General features: G+C 36.3%; 1 non-coding gene across 1 annotated transcript; it reads left to right on the forward strand.

Annotated features, from left to right (window-relative positions):
• The first annotated feature begins 8,384 nt into the window (after window positions 1-8,384).
• On the forward strand, window positions 8,385-8,457 carry TRNAH-GUG (transfer RNA histidin (anticodon GUG)). The gene has a single exon. It is a non-coding gene; the product is annotated as a tRNA-His (tRNA).
• The last annotated feature ends 479 nt before the right edge of the window (window positions 8,458-8,936 follow it).

An 8,936-nucleotide genomic window follows, 5' to 3' on the forward strand; every position in this document is an offset into this window, starting at 1 on the left:
ACAGAAAAGAACTGTATATGTGATATGTTCTGAAAGTAATACACAACATAGCTGAGTTAAAAACACTTCTTTAAAAATCCCATATAAGTGAAAATAAAGACCATTATCTTTTCAATCAACAGTGTAAAACACTTTGCACAAACTGTGATACACATTAAGAAAAACCTACAGATAATATCTACTGATTAAAATTAAGCTAATTTAATTAAAGACTGAATATAATTCTTCATCTTACCTTTTATGGATTTAAAATTAAACTGTTATGTTAGGGTGATGGGATTAGGTGATTTGAGCCTATTTGGTATGATTGTAAAGTATTTTAATTTTAAAGCCTTGAGGATAAAGAAATGCAGCTAATTGCTGTGTGCACAAAAATAGCAGTAAACATCTACCCGGCTGGGACTCAATTAAAGCCCCTGAACTCAAGGGCAGAATTTAGCCCAGATCATTTCAAAATAACAACATCCTCCCTTATAATTATAAGATCAATGACAGACACGATAACTAGTATATCTAGTAATCAAGGTAACAGCTTTTGCAGATCTAATTAGAGTATATTCTGTTAGATGGAATATATGCCAAAGGTGTTAAACTAATCTTCTGTACTTAAAGATGATGCGAAATCTTAGGAAAGTAATATGTATAATCTGCATTCCTCACTTCAAAAACAGTAAGAGGCAATGAATAAATCAATACTACTGTTATTATAGTTTTAGAGCACAGCTAGGACAAAGCAGCTATCCTTTCAGGAAAAGTGTCAGTTTAAGTACCTAAAACTCAACTCTCTGTCTTGTACGGCCCTTTCAATTTTAACACTGCAGTGTGTGTACCAGAGACAAGTTCAGGATATTTACAAGTTAGTCTGTCACCCACCAAAATGTCTGTTAGTGGCAGCTTGGTCTCAAAATCACACAATTCTGGGTTGATATCCTTGTGATGTACAGGCCTCTGCCAGCTTTCACGGTGGTCATCTGTTGCTTTTGCCTCTACTCTTTTCCTGAGTCACAGTGTCTTCATTTTCCTTTGAGAAGTCCTCCCATCCGGATAGCATGCAGTCTTGGTGAAGCTGTAAAATACACATTCTAATCTTCTCTGCCAGTCACTGGGTTCAAGACTAGAATGGTCAATACCTGTAAGCTATCCTTTGCAAGGTAGCGACATGTCCAGAGTTTGGAATGTGAACAGGGCCAGGTCAAAAAAAGACTCTCCCTGGTTGGATGTAATTGCTAGGTTGATGGTGGCCATTTTTTGATACTAAGCCAGAATGCACATGAGAATTAGAAAGAAATTCTAATTTCTTTCAAAAGAAAGAAAGCAGAGCTGAGGATGTATATCAAAAGAAATATAGAGAGCTCCTATTGCATTGTTTAAATCTCCAAATCCAGATATGTCTGACAGCCAGATTCACCCACTGAAATGTCTAGCAATAAAATAAAAATATTTTCGGTTTGCTTAAATAAGCAACAACTGACACAATCTACAAAATATTTCTCTGCTTTGGTGTCCTAACTTGTAAAATTGAACATAAAAGTTGCTGTTTTACAAAATTACTGTAACTTAGACAATTGCTGCTTTACTCCATTTAATAACTGTAATGACTCTCTGTGAAGTGTTAATTTTATCTCCATTTTACCGATGAGGAAATTGATGCTTAGATGTTAAGTAATTTGCCAGAGGTAATGTGCTAGAGTAATCAGCATTAATTGATGTAAAATAATCTCAAAACTTCAGTGGCTTTACACAAAGTCCAGTTCTAACCCAAGGTTAAAGGAGCTCTCCTGCACAACTTTCTTCTAAGTGCTTTGCCGGGATCCAGGCTCCCTCCTTCCTGGGTCTCTGCTTTTCTGTACCTTCAGTTTCACACTAGCCTCACTCAGTCAGCAGGTAGAGATGGTTGAGGTGTATAGAATATGGGGAAGGCAAACTAAATACACAGCTACCCCAACTCAGAAGTGATACATATAATTCTTGCTAAAATTTATTGGCTAAAATTATTCACAGGATACCATCTAACTGTAAGGAGTCATATAGTCTTTCTGTTTGCTCAAATGAAACTTAAATGTAGTATTATCTGTACCATAATTATCACTGGTTAATAAGGGTGGAGCCTGGGTTTCAACCCAATCAAGCTGACTATTTAGTGCAGGCCCTTAAGCACTATGCTATGTTACAGTAATCTGTTGTCAGAACCTACTGAATGTGTGTGACAGGGCTAGGCATAGGGCAGATGTTTAATAAACTTAAGTTTTCTTCTGAGAAACAAAGAGAAAGAGAGAGAACAAGGGATGATGAAGGGAGGAAGAAAGGAAGACAAAGGAAATAAAAGCTGGTTATAAATAATTAAATTCTCTTGTGTTTCTTTTCTCTCTAAAAATCTTTAATTTGATAACTAGGGATGGAAAGAAAATGATGAATCATATTTCTTAAATTATAATACTTCAGAAAAAGAAGGACAATGATAGCAAAAGTGAGACAACAGGAAAGGTTAAATGCAGACTGTCCCGTCTCCTAACTCAACCCACCCAGGTAACAACTCAAGAGGCAGAAACCGCTGTGATGGTGTTGTGAGTGTCAATGGTACATTTTGATAGTCTTTGAGTTTTTGTATTTGCATGTATAATACAAATTACAAGCCACAAGGCTTCTCTGCATTTATGCCTGAAATTTTCTCCCTGTGAATTTTGTCCCAGCTGTCTGCCTCTCCTGTCACGAGTCCGTCAGGTTTCTCATTCGGCCTTTTTAACTTGCCACCTCCTCGCCTCGCTGACTCTCATGAGCTCTCTGCTGGGGTCCATGCTACTTAGTGGGAATAACCAGTGGGCAATATTGAAAACAGATAGAAGGATGGAAAACAATGCAACACTATCATCAATTTCTCCAAATATGAACTCGTCTTTTCCTAACTCTCTCTCAGCATGAGAGACTGAGCTATACTTTTCAACAAGACCTTATGAAAGGTGCAAGGATGATAAATTAGTCTAAACTTCTGTCAGACTCAGATCATTCTAGAGACTCTTCCCAGCCAGCTCTTCCTTTGTTTCCAGCATGGTATATATCACGTGCTAAATACCAGCTAAAGAGCAGCATGGTATACATCACGTGCTAAAGAGCACCCGTACCCTCACTTTCCATCAGTAATGTTCTAGGCATCTCAGAGCTTCAGATCTGGGCCAATCTGCTTGCAAACCCTCAAGAAAAGGTAAATGATTTTTCTCCCTTCAATGCAAGGCCAACATGGAGGTCTTTATCCCCTGATTCCAGGCTAACAATTATTCCCTTTAGGGAAAAATCCTCCACTTAAAAATGTGTGGGTTTTGACCCATGGCTCAAAAAACACAATTATACAGTATACAGTAGTCTGAAATTAGAGCATTTCCATTTGTTTATACTATTCATTTGGGTTTTTTTTTTTTTTAAAGAAGACTACATATGAGATACAACAGCTTGATCCATGGAAAGTTGCAACAAGCTTGCTTGAAAACCATGGATATATATTTGGCCAAAAGGTAAAAACACAAATTTCCTGATGTGAATAACCTGTGTTTAGTATGTTATGCCAACTCAGTGGTACCTAACCCAGAGTCCCTGAACCTTAAGATAGAGCTTGGCCTTTCCAAGATACTTACTCAGAATTCTAATGTATGAATAAATGAGCATACTTAATGGTATGCAGTCCCAGTCTATGAAAACTCTCCTAGCTATTTTTTCTGAATAGGAAGTTTGGTTTACTGAGACCCACCTCCTAAAGATGTTACTGAGGATTATCAACAATTAACCATAAGTATTACTGCACTAGACACACAAATGACCATTATGAAAATGTGATAACCTACATGAAATGGGCCAATTCCTCAGAAAACACAGTCTGCCAAAACTCACACAAGAAGAATTAGACAATGTGACAGGTCTGTATCTGTTAAATAAGTTGAATCAATAATAACCTTCTAAAACAGAAAACACCAGGCCAAAAATGAATTCATAAGTGAATTCTACTGAACACGTAAGTTAGAAATTACACCAATTCTCTACAATCTCTTTGATATGATAGAAGCAGAGGGGACACTTCCTAACTCATTTTATGAGGCTAGAACGACCCTAATCCTGAACCAGACAACTTCAGTCAGTTTAGTCGCTCAGCTGTGTCTGACTCTTTGCCACCCCATGGACTGCAGCATGCCAGGCCTCCTTGTCCATCACCAACTCCCAGAGTTTACTCAAACTCATGTCCACTGAGTCAGTGATGCCATCCAACCATCTCATCCTCTGTCGTCCCCTTCTCCTCCCGCCTTCGATCTTTCCCAGCATCAGGGTCTTTTCAAATGAGTCAGTTCTTCACATCAGATGATCAGAACCAGACAAAGAAATTACAAAAAAAGAAAGCTATAGTCCAATATCTTTCATGAAAATAGATGTAAAACTTTCAACAAACTATTAGCAAATAGAATCTAACAATGTATTAGAAGAATTATATATCATGACTAAGTGGCATTTATCCAGGTATGCGGGTTGGTAACATGTTTGAAAATCAACTAATGTTAATTCCTCATATCAAAGAAGAAGAAGAAAAATCAAATGATCATATCAATACATGCATAAAAAGCATTTGAAAAAATCTGACCCTTGTCATGATAAAAACACTCAGCAAATTAGGAAAAAAAAAAAAAAAAACTTCTTCAACTTGATAAAGAACATTTGCAGAAAACCTACAGCTAATGTTATACTTAATAGTGAGACTCTATTAGAAGCCCTCTGTTGGAGACCTGAGTATGAAGGCAAAGATGTTCTCTCACATCACTCCCTTTTAATATTGTATTGAAAGTCTTAGATAATGAAATATAACAAGAAAATAAAATAAAAGGTATACAGATAGGGTAGGAAAGAAATAAAACTGTCTTTGCTCACACATGACATGCTTGTCGAAGTAGAAAATCCAAAAGAATCAACAACAATAAACCTCCTGGAACTAATAAGAAATTATACCAAGGTTGCAAGATACAAAGTTAATACACAAAAACAAATTTCTTGCCTATATATCAGTCCCAGCAATGAACAAGCAGAATTATTTAAAACACACCATTCACAGTAGCACTCCTAAATGTAAAACATCAAGCAATAAAACTCCTAGAAGACAACAGGCAGAGAACAAAGGCTTTTTAGGGCAGTAAAAATACTCTTTATGATACGGTAATGATGGATACGGGTTATTATACATTTATCCAAATCCATAAAATATACAACACACCAAGAGTGGATCCTAATGTATACTCTGAACTCTGGGTGATAATGGTGTGTTAATATAGGTTCATCACTTGTAACAAATGTACCCTTCTAGTCAGGGATCTTGATAAGGAGAGAGCCTACACATGTATGGAGTCAGGGTCTATATGGGCATTCTGCACTTTCTGTTCAATTTTACTATGAACTTAAAACTGCTCTAACTAACAAGGACCCACTGTATGGCACAGGAAACTATACTCAATATTTTGAAATAACCTATAAGGGAAAAGAATCTGAAAAAATAGACACATGTGTATGTATAGCTGAAACACTGCTGTGTACCTGAAATTAACACAATATTGTAAGTCAGCCACACTTCAATAAAAAATTTAAAAACTGCTCTAAAAAGTAAGCTCTACTTTTTTAAGGGATATGCTTAGAATGCATTTAATTCAAATTTTTTGCAATCTTTGAAATTTTCCCATACGTCACAGAGAGTTTACTTTTTTGATTTTGGGTGTTACTGTATTTTAGTAATAGTGAGCAAACAATAAAAATTTACATAAACCCAGTCCAAAAACAAATCCTTCTTACATGAGAAAGACTGTGTCCTTCACCACAATCCTTATATTCAACTTATCTCCAATAAGATATTCAGAACCCTAACCCATGACACTCCTACAAATACACACAGACACATACATACACACAAGCTCAAATTGCCAGTGCCTACTCAATTTTTGCCATATTTTCCCATCAAAAGCAATCTAGGAGGAAACAACCCATCGACCAAGAAGACAAGACTTTCCACTGAGCTGAATTCATCATTATGAGATGGCTGTCTGCAACAACAAGTAACACCGACTTTCAGAGAAACATTACTTGCTGTGAATAAAAGTTGCTTTCTTGACTGATGATGCTTCACATCTAGAAATATAATCAATTTTTGGTCTATAATTTTATTTACTTGCTGTGTCTTTGTAATTAAGATTATGATAGCAAGTTTATGCTAGTTTCATAAAATAAGTTAGAAGTGTCCCCTGTTACCATGGTCTGTGAGATAAGTTGGGAAAGATTTGTATTTCGTCCTTAAATATTTGAAAGAATTCTTGTGAAGGGATCTAAGCCTGGAGGTCTCTTTGGGACAAATTTTTAATTATAGATTCAATTTCTTTAACAAATGTAGGGCTATCAACATTTTCTTTTTGTGTGTGTGTCAGTTATGTAGGTTGAGGTTTTTAAGGAATTTAAGCACTGCATAAAGTTATTCACAATATTTCATTATTAAGCACTACATTCTTACAGGATCTCTTATTACTGATACTGTTAATTCATCTCTTCTCCTCTTCCTCACTCTCTTGCTCCTCATCATCTTTGCAAGAATTTGTCAATTTCATTATTCTATTCAAATAGCTCAGATTTATTGATTTTTCTCATTTTTCCTTTTCTTTACTTGACTTCCCATTTATTGTCGTGCCCTTTTTTCTACTTATTTGTGTTTAGTTTATTCTTTGTTACCTTTGTAACTTGAATTTTTCTTCTTTTCTAATATAGGCATTTAGAGATATAAAGTTTCCTCAAAGCTTTGCTGTAAATGCATCTCACATACTTTGATATTTTGGGCTTTTGTTTAAAATATTTTCTAATTTCACCTCTGATTTTATGATTCATGATTATTTCACAGTATGTTACTTATTTCACAGGATACTACTTGTCTCTTAAGATGATCCCTTGTAGGCAGCACAGGATTGGGTTTTGCCTTTTTTAATCCTAAGAATCTGTGCCTTTTAAGTTTTTAAATCATTTACATAGAATATGCAGGTCAGGAAGCAACACTTAGAACTGGACATGGACCAACAGACTGGTTCCAAATAGGAAAAGGAGTATGTCAAGGCTGCATATTGTCACCCTGCATATTTAACTTATACTCATAGTACATCATGAGAAACGCTGGGCTGGAGGAAGCACAAGCTGGAATCAAGATTGCTGGGAGAAATATTAATAACCTCAGATATGCAGATAACACCACACTTATGGCAGAAATGAAGAGGAACCAAAGAGCCTCTTGATAAAAGTGAAAGAGGAGAGTGAAAAAATTGACTTAAAGCTCAACATTCAGAAAACTAAGATCATGGCATCTGGTGCCGTCACTTCATGGCAAATAGATGGGGAAACAGTGGAAACAGTGTCAGACTTTATTTTGGGGGGCTCCAAAATCACTGCAGATGGTGATTGCAGCCATGAAATTAAAAGACGCTTACTCCTTGGAAGGAAAGTTATGACCAATCTAGGTAGCATTTTAAAAAGCAGAGACATTACTTTGTCAACAAAGGTCCATCTAGTCAAGGCTATGGTTTTTCCAGTGGTCATGTATGGATGTGAGAGTTGGACTATAAAGAAAGCTGAGCCCCGAAGAATTGATGCTTTTGAATTGTTGTGTTGGAGAAGACTCTTGAGACTCCTTTGGACTGCAAGAAGATCCAACCAATCCATCCTAAAGGAGATCAGTCCTGGGTGTTCATTGGAAGGACTGATGTTGAAGCTGAAACTCTAATACTTTGGCCACCTGATGCGAAGAGCTGACTCATTTGAAAAGACCCTGATGCTGTGAGGGATTGAGGGAAGGAGGAGAAGGAGACGACAGAGGATGAGATGGTTAGATGGCATCACCGACACAATGGACATGGGTTTGGGTGGACTCCAGGAATTGGTGATGGACAGGGAGGCCTGGCATGCTGTGGTTCATGGGGTCACAGAGTTGGACATGACTGAGTGACTAAATTGAACTGAACTGACATAGAATATAATATTAAGTTTTAAATTATTGATTCTTAATTATGATATCTTAAATTGTGCTTAAGACTACCACTATATTTGTTTCCTATACCTCTTGTCTGTTCTTGTTTATTTTCCCTCATTTCATTTACTTCCTTTGGATAATTTTTTATTAATAGATTTTATCACTTGTATCGGTTCTTTAGCTATACTTCAGACATATATATATATGTCTTAATGTTTTAATGGATACTGTCATGCTGGCCCTATTCTTCCTTAACTCATAACAATCAAACTTTACTTATTATTATACCCTTCACATATAGTGTAAGAAATTTGTAATAGTACACTTCAATTTACCTCTTTCCTGTCCTTTGTGCTGTTGTTGGGCTTCCCTGGTAGCTCAGAGGGTAAAGCATCTGCCTGTGATGCAGGAGACCCAGGTTCAATCCCTGGGTCAGGAAGATCCCCTGGAGAAGGAAATGGCAACCCACTCCAGTATTCTTGCTTGGAGAATCCCATGGACAGAGGAGCCTTGTGGGCTACAGTCCACAGGGTTGCAAAGAATCAGACACAATTAAGCAATTACACTACACTGCCATCATATATAGTTTTTGTACATTAATTATATAACCTCAAATTAATTGAAATTATTTTTTATTTAAATTAATTGCCTGCTAATTTAATCATTCTTTATTTACCCACATATTTACTATTTCCACCACTCTTTATTCCTTCCTATAGATCCAAATTTCTGCATTTACATGATCCTTTAGCCTAAAGAACTTCTTTTAGCATGTCTGCTATGTGTGTCTATTGCCAAGTCTGTCAACTTCTGCTTATCTGAAAACATGTCTTCATATTTGAATGATTATTTCAACAATGCACATGATTATCATGACAATTCTTTTTCATTAAGTGCTTCAGAAATGGTATTCCATTAT

Source organism: Muntiacus reevesi, chromosome 3 (genome assembly GCF_963930625.1).
Source record: "Muntiacus reevesi chromosome 3, mMunRee1.1, whole genome shotgun sequence".
Classification (NCBI taxonomy): domain Eukaryota; kingdom Metazoa; phylum Chordata; class Mammalia; order Artiodactyla; family Cervidae; genus Muntiacus; species Muntiacus reevesi.